Raw genomic sequence first — 17,900 nt, 5'->3', positions numbered from 1 at the left:
TCTCACCTTCTCTCTCTCTTTCAGATCACCCAAGTCTGTCTGCTCTTACGCAGCTATTTATACAGGCATCAACTAAAGTGCCACTCACTTTCAATTTCTATCCCAACAAAAGAGAATACATCTGGGAGCACAAGTCATCCTACTTTGGCAATTTGAAAGTAGAAAGACAACTAATTTTAGCTAGTTCATCTCTGGGACAGTTTTGACATATTCCCCCACATCCCGTCCAATCACAGCATCGCAACGATTTGGAGAAGAATCGATCAGTTTACCCCCGTTGTCGGGGTGTTTATCTTGACGTTTAGGCATCTTCAACATCCCAAGTGTTTATCTTCACGCTTTCAACATCTTGTTCGGATGTACTCTTACATGTAAACCTCAAATTGCGGTGTTTACAGAGTTGCCATGAAGACCCTACCTGTACGTGCACGTGTATTATGTTGCAAAGAGAGAGATGTTGATACAGAACAGAATGTGCACATCCAGGCTGTACCTGTATATTAAAAGAAGTGCTTCATTTTAGAAACCCTATTACAAAAAAGAGGTTTGCCGATTTACCACAGTGTTAATCATTGTGAATAAGAAACAACTATGACAAAAGAGATAACTGTGCATGCATAAACGAGTTTTGCCAACTTCACACTAAGTTTAAGCTGAAGCAGTTATAAGAAGTTTTCACTGTGCATTCATATTTTTCCCATGTTTATAATGTTAAACCATGGTTAAACCTGACTCTCAGTTGTCAACCTTTGGTCCACCGGTCTTTGAGCCAAGAGATGACAAATCCCACGATTTGAGTCAAATGAAATCATTTTATATTCATGATAACCACAGTAAATATATTATAATATACTGGTTAGTGTTTGCAGAGTATATTCATGCAACTAAAGGCAAGACTACATAATATTTTGGGGGTAAATCAGGCATTGTTACATATTTACCCCAAAAATTGTGATGTGAAATTTTGTCTTAATAGATGATTGCGCAATATTATTTTGGTAAGAGTTATCCCTAACAATTTATATATCATTGGAAAGGTCTCACTCTAAAAAGTTGAAATGTGCTTGTTATTTTCCTACATGGTGTAAAGTTTTTCTGATTCTAATATTTATTGGGAAGTATATTTTTTTCACATTTTTCCACATATTTTGACCTTTAAATTTCAATACTTTACCCTATGCCTTTTCTGATTGTATTTTTGAATTGTTCAGACAATTTCCTTTCAGAATATATATACTTCTATGGGTGTAGGATGTCAAACATAATAAAAAAATGCACTTGAATGAAACAATGCGATTTTGGAGGAAAGTTTGAGTATTGCCCAATATTATACTCAACTGCTTATTACAATAATGTTATGATTATTACCCTGGCTATAGCCTAAAGGTGCTTTGGCATTCCAGAAATTTTTTCCCTTTGGGTACCCATTCACCTCGCCTGGGTTGAGTGCAGCCCAATGTGGGTAAATTTCTTGCTGAAGGAAATCACATCGTGGCTGGGAATCGAACCCACGTCCCTCAGATTGAAAGACGAGTCATAACACTAGACCACAGCGCCCTTATTACAAAAATCATTTCTCTCGCATTTATTCTTCAGAGTGATGCTTTGTGGAAAACCCATTTTAAAAACTTACAGTATGTCAAATGCAAAGTACATGTATATGTTCATATCTCCCTAAGATAGCACTAGGCAGTATTTCAGATGTGCTCTGTCAAAATTTATCGATTTTTGAAGATAATTTATTTCTATCACTCGTTTGAAATTCAACCAAATTTGCACATTCCTTAATAATTTTTCAATAAATTTAACAACATACATTATGAAGCAAAAAAATAGAAATATATAAGAAATAAAGATTACATAGAGTTTGGGTGGTCCTTTTCAAGACCAACACTTGCCCATGAAAAATACATGGTGTACCGTTAAACTTACCACACTACTGTGTAACATACAAAATAATAGATTTCCATATACCAAATGTAACAAAATATATATCTCACCAGTGTGTATCTGGACCCTAAATGAGCAGAACACTATACCTATACAATTTCAACCAAAAGTTCATTGGCCACGCAGCTCGCGACACTGGCATTGGCCCGATAGTCCCAGACCAGTAAAAATTGCTGTCGGGCCAGTAACTTTTCAGATATAGCCTGATTTACTGGTCTGACATGACCCTTAAAAAAATATATATCAAACTGATACAAATGACATTTTTGTCTCTTTTGTAAGTTATAAGAAATGGCTCTGTCATCTCAAAAACTGGCTCTCATGAATTATGTTGTGTGTGTGTACTTTTTTTGGAGGGGGGGGGGGTAACAATAAGCAATAAAAGGCAGCAGAATAAACTCAAGCCTGTTTTGTTGTTTTTCTTTACTTTTGAGACCAATAAAAATAAAAATAGAAAAACTGCGTATCTACTGGTCCAACCTGATCATGTCGGACCAGAAGAAAAAAGGTTTAGTGTGGAGCCGTGGGTAAGGGTCATACTCACCAGTTTTACCTTTTTTGTGTAATGTGTGTACAATGGTGAACAAACAAATTGTAGGTACCTTACATTTTCATGCAGTACCATATATAAATTACAGTGTTGCTTTTTATCAGGTTTCTGTATATTCACTTTGCCTATCAATATTAAAGATAAATTCCAGTTGTGAGAACGATCTCAAAATGACTTTTTACAGAATTTAATATAATGATCACCAAAGTGTCTGTTTGTATGAATAAAAAATATGAGCCAAAGGACTCTGGAAGAAATTGTGTAATTGCTGAGAAATAAGCAAAATAAGCGCGGATTCGGTCACTTCCGTCGGCCTTTATTCCAGCAATAATAATACACTGTCCCACGTGTGCCTATCTGTGTTGGCGATCTTCAGTGTGATCGTTTTTTAGCTAGATATTATGATTTCACTAAGTTCAGTTTATCTTTATGTAACTGTACCAGATCTAGATCCACGATGATATATCAATACTTTACCTTGGTTTTACAGACTTTCTCACGAAATCAATGTTTTACTGCAACTACGTTCATTTAGCTTTAAGATCTCGAGTTTTTTTCATCCTCATTCTTTAAGGTAAAAGAAAGTAGCAACAGAAAACAATTATTTCATGAGAAAGTCTGTATTAAAATCAAGGTTAATTGCCACCATATTGTTATAGAGCTAGATCTGGTACATCATAAAAAATTATCTTTGTGAAATCATGGAATCTTAGCTGATCACTAACAGAAAAAGGCAGATGTGGGATTGTGAATTGATATTGCTTGGAAAAATACCTGACATTTCATGGAATTCTGTGCTTATTTTCCTAGAGGCATTTGCCACATTCATAAATACAAACACTTGGGTGGTCATTTTATTGGATTTTGTTTGAACTCAAGTTTGAGATCGTAATATGAAAAGTGATATTAGACATGAAATTATGCATTCTTTGTTTTTTTATCTCCCTCACACTCTACCTTTAGGATGGAATGCGTACATCTCTTTGCCCAAGCAATCTGCGTTGTAAGTGACACCGCCATCGCTAGACCCTTAGGCAAGTTCCCTCTTGTGCTGGACCATTTCTCACGTTTCGTCAGTAAGCAACCACTCAATGCACTAGAGAAGAGGTTAAGGTGAGTTCATTACCAGTCTTTTTTTCTAAAGTGGGATCTAGGGTAGGAATCAATTTTATTTCTTAGGGGCTATTTTTTTTATCCACATTTGGGCAGTTATGGAATTTGGGGGGCTAATTTTGTTTTTCACTCCAAGGGCTACTTTTTGTGCAACGAGCAATAATGCTGTAAAATCTTTTCTCATTACTTTTGGACTATACTGTCTGAAGAAAATGATTTTCTGAACTTTCTTGAAAATTGTTTGTGGCAGATCTTTAGAAAAGATGGTCGTCGCCCCAAAGCATCCAATTTCAGGAATTTTAGGGGCGATTTGGGCTGTCAAGAATTTCCCTTTGCCCTCATATGTATTGCTTGTGCTGGTGGGAACCCAGATATGTTGAGTTTATTTGAAGAAACATGAGTGAAATTGAAAACAATTAAAGTGAAGTAGACATCTTGAATATTAACATTGGATCTCATTTTTTCCCCTTTTTTAAGGCCAGCTTTTTACAATTTACTGCAGCCTTAATCTGCACCATTTTAGATAAGCTTTAGCTTTTCAGTGAACGGGGATGTTCCAGGGCTTTTGTGAGCATTTTGGGAGCAAAATATCCCTGATCCCCCATCCCATATAATCTTTTCCCTGCATCATAAAAGGACCTGTCGGACATTTTCTGTCTGGCAGTCCTGTTTTTCTGACAGTTACCATAGTAACAGTGCTTCTCAGCCAATCAAATTCAAGGAAAGCTGTCAGATCTGACAACTTTTTGAATGATAATGAAGTGCTCAAGTACTACTGAGCAAGGGGAAAAAATCCAATCTACTCTGTATTCAGTTCAGGAGTATGATTATTTGCGTTCATCTTGCTTGCCATAATACAAGATGCACAATATTCTTGTGATGAATCCCCATTCATTAATAATAATTGAATTCTATCTTTTATTTAATAAAGTCTTTGTTTTTTAACGCATACCCGATTAGGTAATGGGTGAGGTACACATCCTCCCTTCCTCCATATTCCATCTTCCTTTTCCTCATATTTTTGTCCTCTTTTTCATTCATTTGCTTTCTTTTTCCTCTTCCCCTCCTCCTTCTTCCTCTTCTTCTTCCTTCTTCTTCTTCTACTGATTCTTTTTCTTCTTCTTCATTCCTTTGCTTTCTTTTTCCTCTTCTCCTTGTTCTTTCGTCGTCTTCTTCTTTCTTCTCCTTTTCCTCCTCTTTCCCTTGTCATCCACCCGTCCCTATTTTCATTTTCATCATCTTCTTCCTGTCTTCATTCTCTTTTCCCTTCCAATCTTCCTTTTTTCTTAAATTTTTTGATGTCTTGATTCTTCCTTTTTTTTCTAAGCGTGGATATATGTAGGTTTTATATTAAAAAAATGAAATATGGTCTACCATGAGCTCAAACTCAAAGCTCTTGTTTGTGTTATGTACCTCATGTATTTTTTTTAATATCACCTTTATTCAAAACAAAACAAAGGGAAGTTACAAACAATGACAATAAGCCCAGGTTACTGTTTTTTTTTAGGACAAAGTGCAGGACTAATAAAATAATTATGTACTTCTGTTTTTTTTTCATGTATAGGTAACTGATAGGTGGTAGAATTATGATGCCTTTCATAGGAAGTTTCCGAAAACAAGGATCTTGTCTGAGGCCTATACATTAGCATTGTACATAAAGCTTGGGTTTTTGCTCAGAATTAAGTGTTAATGAGATCTAGCTAGCAGGCATGACGCACATAACAGGCCCTCAACTGCTTTCAAGTTCCACTTTTAACGTGGATACTTGAGGCCATGAATAACTACCAAATCTGCTTTTACGCGAAAGCGAAATATGACTGTTTATTGATTTTGGTTAGAGAGTGCCATTTATGTAGGCCTAATGTCAATTATAAATCTGGAAAACAGGAGGTTTGGAGAAATATCATGTTTATTTTGATTTCCTTCTTCTCTGCCCCCCCCCCCTCCAAGAACAAAAAGGGGGAAATGATGAATTACTGCATTTAGGATTTGTTCTCCAATGTTTTGATTTTCCTTTTTTTTTGGGGGGGGGGGGGGCTGGGGACACTCATTTTATTTCTTAAATAATAATATTGTATTACTATTAGCCTTGTGACTAGAGTTATCTACAAACATTCTATGTTTTTTTTTCTGCCTATTTTTCTTCACTCTCTTGCATTATACTTGTATACTCTCTTTGATTTTCAGTTTATTCTCTCTCCCTTCCCCCTCCACTCCACTCCTTCCCTTTTACTTTTTCATCTTTTATTTACTTGTAGTCTTTTTCATCATCTTATTCTCCTTCTTTATCTTCTTTTTTCTCCTCTTTTTTTCCCTTCTTTTCTCAGTTTCTCTCTTCTATTTGTGCTCCTTCTTCATCTTCATGTTCTACTTCTTCTTCTCTTCTATTCATTCTCATTTTTGTGCTTCTTCTTCATCCTCATGTTCTACTTCTCCTTATTTTTCTTGTTTTTCTTTTTATTCTTGTTTTTCTTTTCTTCTTCAAAGATCATTCTTTTTCTTTCCTTTTTCATCATCTTCATCATCATCATTATCATCACCATCTTTATCTTTTTCTTCCCTTCCTTCTTCGTCTTCATGTTCTACTTTTTAGCTCATCCGGCCCGAAGGGCCAAATGAGCTTATGCCGTGGAGTGGCGTCCGTCGTCTGTCGTCCGTCCACAATTTCAAAATGCTTCTTCTTCGCCATTTCAAGTCCGATTTCAATCTGTGTGCTTTATATGATAGCACTAGGTGGGGGATTCAAAACTTCTACACAGAATTTTAAAATTCATTAAATATGCTAATTTATGCGCATTTTTCAAAATTCACAAAAAATGCTTCTTTATTTGTCGACCGATTTTGAAATTTTTGCTTCCATCTGGTATAGCTTCATGAAATTCACCAAACTTCTACACAGAATTTTGAAATTTTGACCAGAACAATTTTTATGCTAATTTATGCAAAATTAATTTATGCATATTTTTAAAAATTCACATAAAATGCTCCTTTATTTGTTGACCGATTTTGATTTTCTTTCTTCCATCTGGTAGAGCTTCATGAGGTTCACCAAACTTTTACACAGAATTTTGATATTTTGACTAGAACAATTTTTATGCTAATTTATGCGTATTTTTAAAATTCACATAAAATGCTTTTTCTTCTTTAATTGTTGACCGATATTGATTTTTTTTCTTCCATCTGGTAGAACTTCATGAGGTTCACCAAACCTCTACACAGAATTTTGAAATTTTCAATAGAAAATTATTTATGCTAATTCATGCAAAATTTATTCATAAATCACAGAAAATGCCTCTTCTTCTTTATTTGTCAACAAATTTTGATTTTTTTTTCTTCTATCTGGTAGAGCTGCATGAGGTTCACCAAACTTGTACACAAAATTTTGAAATTTTTTCTAGAAAATTATTTATGCTAATTTATGCAAAATTTATTCATAAATCACAAAAAATGTTTTTTCTTCTTCATTTGTTGATCAATTTCAATTTTGTTTGCTTTATATGATACATGTAGCTCGAGGTGGTGATACAAAATTTCGACGCAGAATTTTGAAACTCATTAAATACGCTAATTTATTCATATATTTTCAAAACTCACAAAAATTACTCATTTATTTGTTTATTGATTTTGATTATTTTTGTTCCATCTGAGAGCTACATGAGGTTCACCAAGGTTCTACACAGAGTTAAGAAATTTTGACTAGAAAATTATTTATGCTTACTTTACATGTATATGAAATTTATTCATAGATCACAAAAAATGCTTCTATGTCATTTCTTCATCAATTTCAATTATATATCCTCAATTTATGTCACCAATATAATTCACTACAGTGTCAACTGGGCTGAAATTAAAATTGTGTTAAATTTCATTGTGAGATGCCGGATGAGCTCCACATCATTGATGTGCTAGTTCTCCTTTGTCTCCTCATTTTCATTCTTTATGTTTTCCTACTTGTTGTCTTCTTCCTTCTTCTTCTCCTCCTCCTTCTTTTTCTGTTATTCTTTTTTTTCTCCAAAGTTCATTCTTTTTCTCCTTCAAAGATTCTTCCTCTTCTTCTTTGTTTTCATCCCCTTCTTCTTCTTCATCTCTTCCATAGTCATCTGCCTACTCTGCCTCTTTTCTTGAAGTATACCTCATATTTTTTACTGAATGATATCAGTTTGATCGTTTAGATACTTCATATATGGGAGTCCACATATACTTGTAGATCCAACGGCAATCTTTCCTTTTCCATACATTGATACGACAGTGAAATATGTTCTATTCATTGATTTCATACAATATTCATTTCTCTCTTGTTAACTATAAAACATGTGCTTGAAGGCATGATAAATTGACAACTTGTGAAGACTGCAGTCCAAGTTGATGAATTGAATAATCATGCAATTATTTTGTCAATGTTTGGAGATGCCCAGATCATTAGGAATGAGAAATGGAAATTATGTTTCCCCTCAAGTTTAATTTCATTATAACACAGTTTGGACATTTTAGGTAGGAACATGCATATTATAATTCAATTTACAATACCTATTTTTGAAAGTATTTAATGGTTTAGATTTTTTGATTTCCTAAGGGAGGGAGTTCCATATAAATGGACCCGGTAGATTATAGATTTTTTAAATAAAGTTGTTTGGACACGTAGTAAATGAAAACTATCCATAAATCTTTTTTTATACCCTTGAACCTGATAATTGAATGTAAGCAATTGGAAAAGAGATGTAGAAGGAGGTCATGGTCACATAAATATATAGATATTCCAACTTGAAATACTGTAAATACAGATCATTAAAAGGTAGAATTTTAAGGGAGTGAAAAATAGGGCCACTGTGGGCAAGAATAGATGAATGATTCAAAATTTGTAGTGCACGTTTTTCTAATTTTATGACCTTGTCCAACTGGTATGAAGAAGCATTTCCCCCACACAATACAAATATGAAATAACAATGGAATTATATATTACTCTCAGAACTTGTTTTTCTTTAAGAATTTCATAAGATAATATAAAAATGCATTAACAGACCCACATTAATAAAAAAATGAGGTACGCCCATGTTCAGTTTTTTTTTTTTTAAGTGCGGTTAGAAAAATAATGACTTAATTTCGGAAGGCTTCATTTTATAAATGCAATGAATAACTTGTTTTTACTATTAAGGGATGCATAACGGGGTCTATTTTATAGGATATGTACAACATGTGTGGCATATGAATATATTTTTATGTATTTTCTCTTTTCCTATTTTTAACAGAAATTTGATAGACCATGAGGAATAAGTTGTATGTGATTCATGGACTACTCTACTGTGTTTTAGTGTCGGGCCAACAAGGTAAACTCTATGTAAGCTGTTCAGCTGTTATCAACCGCATAACTTGAAGAAAATGAGTCAGCAAATTTTTTTTTATACGTAAAACTAAAATTACGATAATAGCTGTCTTTCTAAGTACCAAATATTCAGTTTAATAGCTAAGCCCACAAAGTAAACAGCAAGACCATTTATTTGAGGGTGAAACATTAAAACTTGCTAGTTACATGTATTTCTTTTTGAGATGATGACCATCCTATGTGTATTTTTACAACAATACAAACTTGTTTAGAACTATATTTCCAGGCCGACTTGCAGGCCATTTATAAGTTTGCCTACCATGGACAAATTGTGCTAGGGTTTCAGTTCATATCTTGTTCATCTGTAGTCAAATGCTTTACAGTGGTGCCGAATGTTCCTTCATTTAGCAGATATATTGGTTTTTTTCAATGAAAATACAGCGTATTTCATTGAAAACCCTTTTTTACCCGAAATCATAGATAAATCCATGGCTATGACAGAAAGTTGAAATTACTTTTTTTTCATCCTAGAATCCTTTATTTCATCTCTCAAACTACTGCAGTTCTATGTATTATTTTGTTCTCCCCCAGTTTACCATTTTGTATGATAAATATGTGAAGAAAAAAGAATCTGGTCTGAAGCTACCAGCCAAATTTCAGTCGTCGTCGTTACATATCAACATTTCCCTTGATTTGCACAATTTGTTTTTATTGCAAATAAGTTACAACAGAATGTTTTGACTTCCAACAAGAATTTATTGCAAATTTCATTCATGAGGCTCACATTTGAACAGATCTCGAGATTTATAACCCCCTGCTTGTTCCTCCCCTCTCAGGAATTCATTCCTGACATCTGGTTTCCGAAAACTATTAACCTCTATGGATAATCTATAAAACATCCCATAATTTTCATGTTTTGAGTCTTCAACTGGATGTAAACATAGTAAACATAATGTTACATGGACTCTCTTGAATCAAGTGTTTCCTTTTTGTTTGTGATAAAATATTACTTTCATATGCTTTCTATACTTTGAAATTTATTTGTGCATCATGGGCCTTTACCAATGTTATTTGAAAGTGCATGGTATTAAAAGTGCTTCATAGCCAAAGTAGCAAATAATATGCATCAAACAGAGTGTGACACCAAGACATTGTTACAAGCATTCTCTTCTGTAAAATGTAATAACTGTACTGTTCATACCGGATAATGCAATATGTAGTATGCATATTTAGAACCCAAGGGAAACAATATATTTTGAATGATCAAACTTAATAGCACTCTTCCAAAAGTTAGCTTTAATTGATTATCATTTAGAAATTGTTATCTTGTAATTTGTTTAATGTCATTGCAAAGAAAGCGACAGAAATAGCATGTACAGATATATTGATATCATGAATATATTTTAAGTCATCCCTCCCCCAGAAAAGTAATGCCATGAAATATAATGCAGTATATCAAAAAGAAAAAAAAAAGAGAAAATCTATGTATTTCCATACTATATATGTAAATCCTCATTTCCTTTCACAGTTATGCAGAACCACATTTGTATGTTACTTAAAGGGGTAATCCAGGCTGAAAATTATATGATTTGAAGAGACTAAGAAAAATCAGACAAAAAAAACACACAAATTTTATTGAAATCCTAAATCGGACAAGGAATAACAAAGTTATGGTATTTCAAAGATTAAATTATTATTCCAGTGAAACAGTTTGAGGCATGTCTTCATGAATATTCAATGAGCAAACTGATGATGTCATATCCCCACCTTAACCCCACTTTTTTTGTATTTTGTTATACGAAGTTAGGTTTACTAAATAGGTTCATTATTGTTAGGTTACGTTTATTCAAATGTTTTCCTTTAAGAACCCATAATTTTGGAATAACAACTAATTAAGTGTATTAGACATTCATTGCTGTGACTTATTTCATTACAAGGGAGACGTTTCATTCACACATGTATGAAGCATGAAACAATTATGATATCATTTAATAGCAAAAGAAAAAGGAGAGTGGAGATGTAACATCAGTCCATCTAATGAATATTCATGACAACATGCATATATAACTGTTTTCACAATATATTGCTAAACTTTAAAATTCAATAACTTGGCTATTTGTAATAAGATTTTGATGAAATTTTCAGCATTTTGCTCTGAATTTTACTCTATTTATTTAGATATGAATATTTTTCAGCCCGGAGCATACCTTTAAGACAGACTTTTGGAGTTGCATTTCTTTATTTATGCAATCACAGCAAACCCACTTCAGCTTACTGGCTGAATTCATGTTGCTTGAAGGGCTGATTCTAATGTCTTGCACCTTCATGTCGTGCAGTTGCATATTATTTCAAATAATATGTATGTGGCAAGTACATGACTTGTATATTACCATAGGATGTTCTTCACATTGAATATTTGCATGTATCTCCGGAGACATTGCCTCTTGCCCTGCAGTATTTATATTTTAAAAAACCCATGAAGTTTGGCTTCTTTATTTTTAACATGATTACCCTCCTTTTTTTCAGAATCACTCTGGTCCGTGATACATGCACTTTTTACCTCAAGGTTTTTTGTTTATTGTATGTGATTAACAATGCTGCTGTAGGCAATCTGACATTTGCTAGCATTAATGAATTTAACCCATATGATCCAAATCAGCTCTGGGCAAATTGGGCAATAATAGTGTTATTGTGAATGTTCCTTTGTTGTATTCCTTTGGGATACATGTGAGAATCTAAGATTTTTCTTTCCCTCTTCGCTTCTTAGAAATCATTGCTGCTTGATTTTCTCACTTTTGTGTGGCTCATAGTTTCATGAATTTGTGATGAACCAGAATGGTGCTTGGGGCTTTTCTTAATACTTTTTAATAAGTCATAAACCTAATATTCATAACTGGGGATTGCTTTAATGGAAGGACTTGTTAGACGTTTTATCCAACAAAGTCTGTGTTATCTGATAATTACCATAGTAACAGTGCTTCTCAGCCAATCAAAATCAAGGAAAGTTGTCAGACCCTGACAACTTGTCAGACAAAAATGTCGATGAAATGCTCCCTTGAATTATACTGTATTTCCACTGATGTTTTTGTCATTAATAACGAACGCCGTAAAGACAATTTGGGGCATACATATTATGCCTACCATATTTCAAATGATGCAAATCTGTTCATATGTTGTTAGTGATTTACAAATCACTGGGGATCACTGGGGATCCTTTCTTGTGGTAAATGATATACACCAAACTATCTTTGATGTTGATTTATCGCTTAAGAAAGGATCACCAGTCATTCATAAAGTCACCTGTAATTCATGAAACACGTAATGGAACCCTTTTGGTATTGTGTTCTGGGTAAGATGAGTACTTATGAAGGCTATTTGATATTGATGAAATTATCTCTCATTTAATATTTAATATCTATTGAGGCTTTCAATTTTACAATTCATTTCATTTATTTCTTAAAATGCATAGATTTATAGATATTATAAATGCATACATTATAATTCAATGATAGCACATTTAGAAGAAAACAAAATCAATAGCAAAGTATGTCTTTGAAAAGTACAATTAAGTAGCACAAGTAGGAGGAATAGTAACAAAATTATAAAGAAAAAAAAAAGATATTGAGGACAACCTAAATTATCATGAAATATATTCAATTAATATAGATATTTCAAAACGGTAAAAGATTCATCTTGATACTCTTATTGTTATCATTGATCCTCCTGTACTCTTGTACCTAGTGGAGGCTATCCTTCCCCCCTTCGTCCCTCTTTCTACATCATCCGCAGATTGTTTCTTCCTTCGTTTTGCATTCTCCCTTTCCCTTGTATAATCTTCCTCTATAGGGTGATTCCATGCTTTCCTAGAAAAATCAGCCCTTTTAACAACATTTTCTCACCCACTGTCCAAACAAGGGACTTCAATTTGTTCTGTGGTAATAATTAAGTGCTACATGGTAGTCTTGTGAAAAAATGAGAACAAAAAAAAATATGTCCATGGGTGAATGAGAGGTGAAAATGTCGTACAGGGCATCTATGTTTCCCATACGACACACAACATTTTCACCTTTAATTCACCCTTAAACAAATTTTTGTTTCTTATCATTTTTTTTTCAGAATCATGAATAACCACTAGAACTCTGTCATTGCCACAAAAAAGATAATGCTCATTCAGTCAATTAAGAGACCTGAAATTGTTGTCTAAATGCCCTGTACGACTCGTATTGGATCGCTCTATAATGCGATCCTTTAGTTTCTCATTTCTTTATCCATTTCCAGTATCATCTCTCCTACCATCTCTCTCTCTCTCTCCCTATCCCCTTCCCTAGTTCCTTCTTTCCGTCTTTTTGCCCTCTTCCTTTTCCACGTACCATCCTCTTCCGCTATAATGTCATCCTTTAGTCTGTAAGTTTAATTTTTTTATGCCTTTTTCCAGTATGATATATCTCCTACCATCTCGTTCTCACTATTCCCTTCCGCTAATCCTCCATTCGCCATGACTCCTACCATTATCCTTGTGTATATTCTGCTTCTCAATACCCAGACCCCATTGGCCAGCCATTTAAAATTCACCCAATCCTTGCAGATCCCCCATTGCAGCACACAAAAACAAGGATTACCATATTAAATCGTTCAGGAAGAAGATTGGCCCTAGAATGCATCCTTGGGGAACAGTTTTTGCCGGGATTGAGGGCCGTGTTTGAGGTTAAAATGCTATCTATGAAAACGTAATTGCATTGTCATTTCTCTACGGGCTCTACATGTATGTTCTTTATGTATTTATTAATTTTTTTTTGAGGGGACCATATAATTACTATCTATCTAAAAGACGAATTGAAGTGGATGTTTATAATGATTTCACTTCAGTTGATTTGAGAGACTGTAGGTGATCTTTTCCATGAGAACATGTAGAAATCTAGGCAGTATAGTTTATGCTGAAAACTTCAGTCTTTGCTAAAGGCTGGATAAAAGATGTGCCTCGTGATATAAAATTTGTAGATGTTCTGCAATTTTTTTATTGTATATCTTTTAGTTATACTGGCCTATCATTATTACTACTTTTATGATTGGTTTATTGCATTAGATGTTATTGTTGTTAATATAAAAAACATTCTTTTATTTTTGGGAAACATTTGTTTTAAATAAGTTTTGAAACTTGAACTTCAAATTTCTATCATCTTAAAGTATATTGATATTTCGGAAATCGTACATGGTAATAATCTTATAGGGGAATTTGAATCTACTTGTGTGTTATTTTTCTTATTCTTTTTTGGCGGTTTCCATATCATTTTGTATTCCACATAAAACAAGAGAGATTCGTTTTATGACAGTTTTGACCATTAATCCCTTATGATAATGTTCTTTATATAAAAATAAATCATAGTGAGAAGTACAATTTAATTTTGAAGCTCTTAATGGATTTAAGAGAATCCTTGGTGGCAGAAAAATTAAAACTAAATTCTATATCTTGCTGCATGTGTTATTATGATTTATTTCAAATGATTTATTAGAGGCATAAGATCTTGTTTAGTATTGCATGTACAAAAAGGGCAAATGTGAAAACCTCTATGTTCTCTCTAATATTTATAGAGTAGAATAGCAGTGTGAAATAATGTTAATGTTTTATTTGTGGGATTGATAACCTGAAGTATTGGTTTAGAACACCCCCCCCCAAAAAAAAAAAAGAGGAAAAGACTACAAACACTAGAAACTAGAAAAGAAAAATTGACAAGAGTTGACATCAAGCCTGTTCTTAATTATGTGCAAAACCGTTTTATTACTTTTCCTCAATATAACGTGATTTATGATATTAATGTGATACCATTAATCACTTCAAAACCAATTTAGAAAATCAAAACGCTTCATAGTTTACGGGAAAAATGCGGTGAATAATTTATGGCATATTCCCTGAATTTCGAAGAGAATGTTTTCATGTTGTTCCAATACGTTGCAATCGATAAATCTTGATAGTAAATTTGTTGTATTGTTGATGTAGTAAACTGCTATGACGATAATCTCGATATATCTTTATTTAAAAAAAAGTCATTGGAAGATTTTTTTTCTTTAAATTTGCACAATGATATCCCTCTTTTCCGTAATACGCGCGATGTACTTTCACATTTTGTGGATTACACAGGTCCTTATATATATTATATATATATGTATAATCCCAAGGGCCTTATGTTCCATTTGTTTAGTTATTTTTATTTATTTATTCAATTTTTTTTGGGGGGGCATAATGCCTAATCCCCCTTTTTAATATGAGCATTCAGATGTTGCTTCTTTTGCCTGCCACTGAGATTTCTGAGATATGAGAATTTAAAATAATCGGCATTTTGCTCTTTCTATCCTGTGTTATAATTCAACAATGAAATTCTTGTTACAGTGTGCTTTTGTTTTTGTTCTTTTTTTTCTTAGGTTAATATTTATTTTTTAAGTAATTCCTCAAACAGCTATGCGCACCGGAATCGTTAGACTAGGTTAGCCGGGGTAATGTAGGAGCGCCTTCAGCACCTAGCAAGGTGGATACGTGCGCTATACAAATCCTATTTTATTATTATTAGATGAAGTCCTGTATGTATAGAAGGAAAACCATTAGCTTTTATTGAGATATATCGTTAAATAAAAGCAGAATAACTGTCTGACAGTGACTAGATATGTTTGTATACGTATTATTCTGAAACGTAATATTAAACATGCGTATTATTCAGCCTGTTGATGCTTAATAATTCGAAATAACCAAATATGAATCGCTTATGATGTATTCTGCAGGAGCTATGCAGATAGAATGGGTTATGATATGTACATGTTGGATAAAGTTGTACCAGTTGCACATATGTATATCTTGGACTTACGTGGTCCTTATTACCGCAGTACACTTTACGACTTACCTACTAGCCGATTGCGGAAGAAACGGCTTTCAGTCGCATATCTTCTAATAATAGATTGAGTTGATGTAAGATTCAGATTATCAGTATTCTTATATCACTGTTTTGATTATGATTATTTCCAAGCTACTAATTCGGTATTATGACCAGGTGGTCTCAAATTGTTTCAAATCTACGATCGATACGAATTAATTTCTACCTTCTATGTGGAGGAATCAAATGTCCACTTAATCATGTTAATAGTTTATCTGGTGATTCAGAAAAGTGCATAGAAGGATGTTCCATGTTTCAACCTTATTTTTTTGTAGGTGTCATTAAAAAACTCGGGTCGTAGACCAATCGTAAGGTGTGCGTTGCTGAATTCATGTATGATATTGTACCCCGATCATGCCGACCTTCTTTGTTTATTTTGTTTGCTAATATTTTGCTATGAACAGTGGCTCGAGGTACGTTATTATGTAAGAAATTGGTTGAATATTTCATGATTATTCTTTATGAAAAGAAAATTAAAAAAGTGTTCCGTACATTTGCTTCAGAAGGAACCACTGGATAAGCTTTGTTTTTGGAGAAAAAAATGAAAATATGAATAAACTTTGATATGATTTTGGTAAAACAGAATTAGAAGTGTTATTATTTTGTCATTTTTTGCTGGTGTTGGAATCGAGTGTGTAGCCTAATGTGTGTGTGCGTGGGTCTGTTCGGGCGTGCGTGTGTATGCCAGTGTTTTATTCCCTTACTATCCTGCCATTGAGTTCACAATTTTCTCCCCCCTCCCTCTCTCTCTCTCTCTCCTCCCATCCACTCTTTTTCTTTTGTTTCCTTTTTTGTGGAGGGGGTGTGACTATGATTTAGCGCGTGCCCATAATTTGAATATATGTACGTCCCAATACAGGATTTTTTTTTCATTTTTTTTATCTCACACACACGCACGCACCGCCGTTATCCATCCACCTTGCTGTAGATTTCCTCTGCTTTTAGGTTTTCAAGTCTTCCACCTACATTTGTGTAGATGAGTGTGGAGTGAGGGCACCCCTCACAGGAGAAAATAAAAGTACTTGATAGCGATAAGAAAGATAAATAAAGGGTACAGGAACGACAAAAAACATAAGGGAATGGGTGAATTTGGACATTATTTGCTGGATATTATGTTACAATCTGTTACAACAGATCATTGTGTTTGGTCATTTTACTCGCTCAAGATTTTCAATTGTCCCCGTACGCATCGGTGTTCCCCTTCAAAAATTATGAACATATTACGCCCCGTCATCCCTTCCACACCCCACCCCCGGCCATCCAGGCACCTCCCACCCCTCCCTTTACCCCTGTCCTATTTCCAGTTGCCGCTCCGAAGCTCAGGATGAGATAAGCGTTGATTGATTTCTCTGGCTTCATCGCGCTTTTCTCTCTCTCTCCCTCTTATTCTCCTTCTTTCTCTCTCTTGTTATATCGAACTTTTCCGCAGACCAATGGAGGGTCATTACCCGATGTGTAATGGTGTGAGATTTATATTCCGTTATTTTATCGTGTCCCTATATGGAAGATTGATCGCCTCCCAGATACGGAGGGAAAGGACAATGGTAGGATACCGACGTCGTACCCCATAACGAACCGGTGATTGATTGCCTCGCCGAGATATGATTGAGGGCTAGGGACGTCGAAAAGGAAAAGGGACGTGAATCACTTGCCCCTGCCGGTATATGAAACCAAACAAAATTACCCTCAATCATATTGTCTTCGTTTCAGATCAGTGATTAATGCTATCATAACTCCGGCATCTATTTTAGATGCGTCCCGGAGGCTAACATGAGTGAATGTTATTATCATTATTTTTTTTTCAAATGAATATGATATCATGCATCCTTTAAACATGTTTTCTTCATAAAAAATACCATAATATTAAATTCAAAGTTAAAAATAGTCATATTGTTCGCTTTAACAATTATAATGGCTGAAGACAATTTGAAATTAAGAATAAGAAAAACGGTCTGCTCTCTCCCTCTTGGAGACATTATTTGCTGGATCTGTTGCAACATTTGCAACAGATCATTGTGTTTGGTCGCTTTACTCGCTCAAGATTTTC

At 34.1% G+C, this 17,900-nt stretch overlaps 1 long non-coding RNA gene across 1 annotated transcript; it reads left to right on the top strand.

The window, feature by feature from the left end:
* The first annotated feature begins 3,462 nt into the window (after positions 1-3,462).
* Positions 3,463-14,634, top strand: LOC135157576 (uncharacterized). The gene is made up of 2 exons (XR_010296563.1): positions 3,463-3,613; positions 8,860-14,634. It is a non-coding gene; the product is annotated as an uncharacterized LOC135157576 (long non-coding RNA).
* The last annotated feature ends 3,266 nt before the right edge of the window (positions 14,635-17,900 follow it).

The sequence above is a fragment of the Lytechinus pictus genome, chromosome 19 (assembly GCF_037042905.1).
Source record: "Lytechinus pictus isolate F3 Inbred chromosome 19, Lp3.0, whole genome shotgun sequence".
NCBI lineage: Eukaryota > Metazoa > Echinodermata > Echinoidea > Temnopleuroida > Toxopneustidae > Lytechinus > Lytechinus pictus.
Note: the sequence above shows the minus strand (reverse complement) of the source record. Positions and strands in the feature narration are given on the sequence as shown.